This window comes from Sminthopsis crassicaudata, chromosome 3 (assembly GCF_048593235.1).
Source record: "Sminthopsis crassicaudata isolate SCR6 chromosome 3, ASM4859323v1, whole genome shotgun sequence".
Lineage (NCBI taxonomy): Eukaryota > Metazoa > Chordata > Mammalia > Dasyuromorphia > Dasyuridae > Sminthopsis > Sminthopsis crassicaudata.
In genome coordinates this window covers 340,280,273-340,289,354 of record NC_133619.1, presented here as the reverse complement: position 1 = coordinate 340,289,354, position 9,082 = coordinate 340,280,273, and positions in this window count along the sequence as shown.

Genomic DNA, 9,082 nt, shown 5'->3' with positions numbered 1-9,082 from the left:
AGAGAGAGAGAGAGAGAGCCGAATTCCTTATGATTTAATATTCTTTAAAAAGCTATATATTGCCAGATAGAAGCTTGCCTAAAATATCTGGTTTCCCTTATATTTGGAAAATATTGATAGCCACTCTTTTTAGCCACAAAGAACAAATAAATAATTTCTGATTATATGGATTATTATTACATGGAAAAACATGAAAAAATAATGAGAACTCACTTGGCTCTTTATTATTTAATACTATTCAGAAAACTGAATTGTGGCTATACTTTACTATTTAGCCAGTGACTTAAATGGGTCTAGAGTCCAAACAAAAGTAAGCTGGGCCTAAAGTAAAAGAGATGATAAGTAAATTATAATGTTACTGAAAACAAAGAGTTATATAGAGATAGTTAGGGTTATGACTGGGCCTGTGATATTACTGTCATAAAGAACTTCAAGGGGAGAAAACTTCCTTTACAAATGCAGATTGACCCTTTTTCTGCATCATGGAGGCTATATGTGCCACAAGTAGGATTTGAACCCACTGCTTCCTGACTTTGAAGCCACCTCTCTATCCACTAGATAAACCAATAGGATAGCTGGCAATTGACCAGCTCTCCAGGAGAAAAAAAATTATATATGACATTTTCAAGTGTAATCTATAGCATAAGCCTTTCCTTCATCCTTTTCTTCATTCTAAACAACAAAGAAAACAATAAATCAAATCTTAATTTGAAGCGTTTACCACTTTTCAGATATAAAAGCTCACATTGAAAATTCAATAATTAGCCTTTCTGAACCAGTTTAAGCTGATTCCAGCACATTCTGACTATAGACATAAAGACTTTGCTATAGCTATAACAATTGGTATAGACATAGCCATTGCCATAGCATGATTTGATATAAGTAGTTACAGATATAGATGATATTTAGAAGATATAGAATGAGATATAGGTATCAGTATTAGCATGAGTATACATATAGATATGTTATTCAGTGATTGTCATATGTGACTCTATAACCCAAGAACTAGTCCCATGGGATTTTCTTGGCAAAAATACTGAATATAATTTGCATATTTCCTTCTCCAGTGTGTCCCCTTCTTACAGATGAGCAAATGAGGCAAATAGGGGTGACTTGTCCAGGGTCATACATATACTAAAGCCTGATTTGAACTCATATCTTCCTGACTCTACACCTGATACTCTAACCATGGCACTACCTATCTGCCCCAGATAACATACATACATACATAGAAACAGACATAAAGATGTCTATAAACCACTAATGCTGTTAATTAATCCATAAGACAAACAGTATGATATCTTTGGGCTCAACGTTTGGACCTGAATTTTCAAACTGTCTATTTCTTACTGTTTATGTGATTTGGAGAAAGTTAATTAACTTTTCTAGGCTTATTTCTAACCAATAAAATAAGGAGAGGGAGTGGTTTGAATAAATGACCTCTAATGTCCTTTCCAGTTCTAAATTCTATGATGGTTAAATTAGCAGTGATCCGCTAAACTAGACTCTAGAGAACTGAGAGAATCCATATACTTCCAAAAGTGATTAATTTATTACCAGGGTATAAGGTGACCTGGGACAATTTAGATTAATCAAATTAATTATAGACCACATTGACATAAAAATAGGCTGTGCTTTTCTTTCAATTTGACTTGTATAAAAATTAGATGTGACCTGTAATCAGTATTATGAGATATGTAAGTGGATATATATGTACATATGTGAGATTTTTTTGATGTAAGTATATACTGTTTTTTCCCCCAGAGATCTCATTTTATGGTTTGTGAGCTCTGAACAATCTATATCGGAGCCAATATAAATAGGTGTACGTGTGTATGTATGCATATTTATGAATTTATACACACATATTGGGGCCAATATAATAGGTATATTTATATGTATGTATATTTAGGAGTATATATACACATATATGTGCCATATATTGCAAGGATGTGTCATTGGGAGTGTTCCAAGGGAGGCAGAAGAGACAACTCTCTTTTGCTTTTCCAAGACAGACTTTAATTCCTGCCAGGAAGAGAAGCAGGAGTACTGAAGCTTGGATATTTTGCCCTATTCAGAGAAAAAGATGATACCCAGGTAAGAATTAAATCTAGCTTCTCCTTTAAAAATTATTAATCTAGGGGTCATGATTTTCAAGTTTAATCTAACTTCTGGTTATTCATTACTGAGGACAAGCAGGATTCCAAGTTTTATATCCGAGACTTGAGTCCTTTCCCATTGAATATCAGTTCCACAATGAACACGCATAGACAATAACAAGGAAACACATTTATAATACAGAATGAAGGCACTCTCTCATTTAGAATGAGATAATTCAGCTTAACCAAGAGAAAAAAGTCCTAGATTTCACTAAAAAGGAAGGTCCCTGCAGTCCCTAGTGCAACAAGGGATAAGGAAATGGCAGAGACTATCAGCAACTCTCATGTCATTTTCTCCAGAGCCTTTCAGCAATCTGAAGTAGGATTGGGATTCTCCATCTTTTTTCTCAAAGTTGGAAGCACCTTGAGGCACTACAGGGCCTGAAGCTTCTTGAAACTTGAACTGAAGGGGAAGTAGCTCTCCTTTCTCCTGGTCTTTGACAATTCTGCCCCGCTCTTCATATAAGCACTGAGCATTTATCAATATGGAAAGAGTCCCTTACAATGGGCTTTGGGATTCAGAGTTGTGTGCGTGAGCACAGCTACCCTCACCCTACATGCATGTACATGTATCAGAAGGAAGCCCAACTAGCTTCTATCAGGCATAACAAGTCCCAAACTATCCTGTTTCTATAGAATGAGGATGGACTTTATTATCAAGCTCTGTTGTCTATCCCCCAAACTGAGCATCTTCAAACAACTTTTAAGACATTGATGATATTGAGCATACTTTTTAGACAGGTTTGGGACCTGGTCTGCCAGATGCAGTCTATCTGGCTCCCACTTGTTGCCTCCCTTTAAGCTACCCAATTCTTCCCTTGTCCTGAAAAACCCCCAAGGCTATGTTTCTCTATAAAAGAAGTGTCCATGATGAAAATCTTTGCCAAGTCCTTTTCAGGGCTAAGCCCACTACTTTCTCTTTCTCCCTCACAATACCTTCCCTCCAATGGCATCTTTCTCCTTACCCTAGTTAACTCTGATTACTCTACTAAACTTCTCTGTGGATTTGGTCTGTCAGTCAATAGTTCCCAGGCTTTATGACATATTCCTGTAAGGGATTCTTCCAAATTCCTTTACTTGGCAATCTTATTGCTCCCCCAAACCTATTTTATATTTGTCACTCCTGGTGCCTTATTTTATCTCTCTCTTTGTAATCTTTTCTCCTAAATAAACCTGCTTTTTTGTCAAAGAGAATGCCACTGTGAATTTGTTACATATTTATTCTGAACTAGGAATTGCTTCCTTGATCTCATCACTTCTTTTAAAAGCATTGAATTTTATTTAGTTGCATGAAAATTGCTTTTAAAAATCTATCTTCTCAATGAAAACTTTCTTGAATTTTTGAAGTAATACAATGAATACCCCTATATCCAAACATGAAAAAGCTATAGCTCCCATTTGTTCATTACTCCCATGATCCCTATTCAGTTTCTGCTTATATGGGCCAATTAGTTAATTATTTCCTTCTAAAATTTGTTGAAAACTATATCTATAGTATCCTAGAAGTACAGATTCTATCCTAATTCTTATTTCATTTCCTTAAGCCCATTGAGGTGACTTGTTCACAATCATAGAACTAGCAAGGAGCAAAGCTATGTAAATACTTGCTCTTATCATATCGCATTATAATACAACATCAGAAATGAAACAGTCCCTGTTTATGTGCTAATATTCCACTCAGTGGCTTGAATTTTACTAATCCTGTAGATTCCTTACATTTTGGGGAGAGTAGAACAGGAAGAGTTCATTTATATCCTCAAGAAGATTACACATGCAACTTTTCATGTGCCAAAGAACTTCAAAAAGCCAGAAATAGTGACTAATACATCTTTCTTTTCTTTTTTTAATTTAATTTTTTTAATTAACAGGACACCAGGAAATACTGAAACTATTTAGTCGTTAGCCACAAAGCCACCATTCCACAATAGTTTGAGAGAAAAAAAAAAAACCAGAGGGAAAATATGGACTCCATATTTAAGCAAAGGGCAGAATTCCCCATGTGAATCCAGCTAGTAATATCTAGAAAGGTAATAAATGATGTTGCTGTTTCTCTTTCATTTTCGAAGAGGACTAATGACATGACAGGGTAATGTCTTCACTTGTCCAGGAAATGGTTTTAAGTAAGTCACTCACACAAAGCTGTCATCCTCATTCTTCTCTCCAGAATCATTGCAGCCCAGTGACAAGATATAGATTAAGACAATGACCACGCCAGGTTGTAGTAGATGACCTTGGCCTTTCTACCGAAGATCTTTCCCAGGTCTCTGTTTATCTAAGGCAATAACCATTCAATGACTAAGGACTAAGTAAGAATTGAGACAACGAATGGCCTAATTTGTACAAAAATATTGATTTGGAAGGGGAAGACCCTCAATGTTTTTAGCTCAATTGCCATTTATATTCATTCTAAGCCATCAAATCCTAGACCTTGGACTGGGTTATTATTGGGCATTCAATGAAAGCCAGAGTGATGGGAATTTAAAGGCAAAGATAATAGGTATAGAATTGGAGTGGACCTCAAAGGTCATAGAGTCTAACATATTCATAACAATAATTGCCATATTTATTAATATATATATATATGGATACATATTCTCTCTCCATCAATCTATTAATCAATTTTTCTAAATTATATATACATAGAAAGAGACAGACAATTTAAATTTTGGAAAGCATTTTATATATATATATAAAATCTCATTTAATCCTCAAAATAAAACTATGATGTTAATGATATTACTATCTCCATCTTACAAATGAAGAAACTGAGGCTTTGAATACGTCAATGACTTGCCCAGAATCATATTCTAATAATAAGGCAGAATTTGAATCAGGTTGTCTAACTCCAGAAGTATTGGTTGTTTTTTGGGTTGTTTTTGCTTTGTTTTGTCTTCCCCTATTGTATCACATTGCTTTCTTATAAACAGGTCATTTTTACATTCATATCTGAGAAAGCTAGACACAAAGAAAATTTGTATTGGGTTTACACAATAAGAAAAAAGGTCCTGTTTCTTCCCCTTCTCTTTGGTGATTTTCCCATTCTCTCTGGTCCTCTCCTTTGCTCTTCACAAAGCTGGGACAAGGTACCATGTAGCACCAGTTCCTGCCTGGAGCTGGGTCTTGCGGCCATTATGACAGCTGCTGCCACTGTTGACACTGTAACAGTGACAAATTCATCGTTCTGACAAGATCCCTTTAAATAATTCACAGGGAACTGGAGATTAGGACACTGTTTTCCTCTGTCTCTGTTGAGATTTAAAACGTTTCCAGCTGGGGTATTTAAAGAGACTATAATGGGCTGTCCCTCCTCCTGCCTCCCCTCCCTATTTCCTCCCCCTTTCCATTCCTGAACCTCATTCCCCAAGCCAGCCCAACAAAACAAGGCCCAGAAAACAAAAAAAGAAGGAAAAGGAGCTTGGCTGGTCACTATGGCAACAGTAGCCAGGCTATTCAGCTGTCATTATCCCATTGCCTCACACATGTGATTATCTTAAGCTGTCAGTTGAATGTGGTCCATCCCGGCTGCCCAGCACTGATCATGTAAGAACAAGGCAAAGGAGGGACTCAGAGAGGCCCCTGTGCAAGGCTTCTCCTTACAATGCTCAGCACTGTCCCAGGCTTATTTATTTAAGCAACCGTACATCACCTCTCAGAGAGATTAATGGGGATTTTCCCCCTGAGGGTCTGGGGCATTTCTGCTCTGGAATTCTCATGGTGGGATCATGAGCCCAACCAGTCCGGGTGAGTAGATGTGCAAAATGATCAGTACAAGGTGTGGGAACACATTGGTTTCTACCTAATACCATGAATACTAGGAATGCTACCTTTAATTTGGGAATATAGGATTTAGACTAGGAAAGGCTCTTAAATGCTTAATAGTGCTATAAATCTTGCAAGAACCTAATAACATAGATACAACTGAATATTACAAATCCTAGTGAATGTCCTTAATACTATCAGTAATCATTATTTCTGAGAACAATAATAGCAGCATTTTAAAATTGTAGAATATTTTTCCTTCATTATTTTATTTGAATCTCATACTAATTCTATTGTCCAGATATTGTTATCTCAAGTTTTGCATGTAAGGAAACTGAAGAAGAGAATCTGCATGGATAGAGGACTAAAAATCAGGAAAAACTCATTCAAATCCTCAGAGAATTAATTAATTTAATATTAGGAAATTAATAAATATATAGCATTTGGCAGGCCATTTAGTCTCTCCAGCCTCAGTTTTCTTCTTTAAAATGGAGATAATAATGGCATCTACCTCATATGGATGTTGTAAGGATCAAATTCATATACAATGCAAACTTAAAGTATTATTCAAGTGTCAGCTATTATTATCATCATGATTTAACAATCAAATACTTTTAGTAGAGGCAGCATGATATAGGGCCAAGGTCCCCAACCATTTTTAGTCTTTATATTTCTTGGTTTTCTATAAAACTTCTTGAACACCCTATTAGATATGAAATGAAACAAATTCTAAAATTCAACATGAACATGGACTTAAGAAATAGAATGAAGGGATTAAATGAAGGAAGGAAAGAAAGGAGGGGAAATGAAAAGAGGATGGGATGAAAGAAGGAAGGAAGGAAGGAAGAAAAGAAGGGAGAGAGAAAGCAAAAGCATTTCTAAAACACTATGTGACAAGCACTATGCTAAGTTCTAGAAATACAAATAGAAGTAAACAAAACAGTATTGCTGTCAAAAAGCTTATGTTCTTTTTTTTTTTTTTAAATAGTTTTTATTTACCAGATATATGCATGGGTAATTTTACAACACTGACAATTGCCGAACATTTTGTTCTAATTTTTCCCCTCCTTCCCCCCCCCCCCCGCCCCAGATGGCAGGTTGACCAATACATGTTAAATATGTTAAAGTATAAATTAAATACAATATATGTATACGTGTCCAAACAGTTGTTTTGCTGCATAAAAAGAATCGGACTTTGAAATAGTGTACAATTAACCTGTGAAGGAAATAAAAAATACAAGCGGACAAAAATAGAGGGATTGGGAATTCTATGTAGTGGTTCATAGTCATCTGCTGAGTGTAGCTGGTTCAGTTCATTACTGCTCTATTGGAACTGATTTGGTTCATCTCATTGTTGAAAAAAGCTTCTGTTCTAATAGGTAAACAACATGCATAGAAGGGTGATACATACGGGAAAATATTTTAGACATAAATGTCAAAGAGAATATTGATTAGAAAAGGGGTTCTTAATCTGGGGTAGATTTCAAATGGGATTTTTAAAAAATTACATCTTTATATATATTTTTTTATTTTTCCACTAACTTCTAAATAAAATCTAATACTCCCTTAAATTATGAGTAAAAAGAAAACTTAAATTACATTGTACTGGGAAGAGGTCACCAGATTCCTAAAGAGATCTATGATACAACAAACAAACAAATAAATAAAAAGTTCAGAATCCCTGGATTAGAGTAATAAGGAAATAGTAACCAAGAAATTAACTGATAGGATATCCTACTCTAAGCAGCTATAAAAGAAGAGCTAAGTGGGTGGTAGTTTCTATTGGGAAAATAGAAGAATCACCCATCAAGAAAAACTTGGCTTCAATACTATTATGTTCACAAATTTCTATCCCCATAGAGACAAACAGGACTTCTCTTTTCACAGCTGGATGAGAATGAGGGCTTCCCCATGCTGAGATACAGTTTAACAGAGGAAACAGCTTCCCAGGACTATGGGCTCAGGAGTTTAGCTTTGGGGAAACATTTAGAGGAAGTTCATTCTTTTTGATGAGAGCTTTTTCCTATAGTCTTCTGGGCTGTATTTTATAATATAGCTTGATCGAGAGTTCCAATTTAATTGGTTGAAGAAGTAATCAACCTTTATAACATCTAAAGATGCACAAAAAGGTATTTAAAAAGTTTTGGGGTTTTTTATGATGAAATAAAATCAAATCTATCCAACCTTATACTTAAAAGCCTATTTTAGAAGCTTTATTGTTTTCTGTGGGCATTAAAATATGAAGATTTTTATTTTTTTGGAAATTTATCATCTTTCTCATTCCCTAGATTCTAGTCTTTTTCCTTGAACCTTCTGCTATTTAGATAAACAGGTATCCCCACCTGCCAGCCCATCATCGAGGCAACTGTTTTATATTACTTGCTAGTGGGCAACAATGGATCTTATGAAAAGGAAGGAAGGCAGAATCTGCTGACCATGCAGCTTGTTTGAGCTAGGCTCCCTAGTGTATGGTTTGGCTTCCTGTTTTAATTATTAAACTGGTGAAGAATTCCATTATTACCTTATTTTATAAACTCATATTCTGCAATTTAGCTTTACTAGAAACCAGTCTTCTCAAAAAAGATGCATATATAATGCTCTATAAGCTATGGACCATGAATAATACTATCTTCGACCTAAAGCAAACTCACAACAAAATTAATATCAGAGGAGAGACTTTGAACTTAGTACACAAAATCCTATGAGGGCAAGAAACTTACTGACCTCTCTAGACAGAGACTTGAAATGAGAGAGGTAGTAGTGAGGATGCCATTAAGACATGAAGCAGGAACAAGGATAGGCCAGGGAGGAGCTCATCTTAAGAGCAGCTGCCAGAGGGTGTCAGTTTTACCATCTGGTAATTTCCTATTTTAACTATTTTTTAAAACCAACATCCATTTGTTTCTATTTAATGAGTAAAAATTCTATAATAATCCCTTAAATTTTGGTACTCCGGGACAAAGTGCCAGTTTCCTAATACTAGTCACAGTTTTGCTCCTTAGTTATTTTGACTCAAAAAAAATGACTTTAAAAATGCCATTTCATGTTTTTATTATTGATTTTGAAGTCATGTGCTGAAAGAAGGTCAGCTAATAACATAGCAGGCAAAGTTCTGGACTCATGAGTCGGGAAAAGCCCAGTTCATATTCTGCCTCAGGTACTGT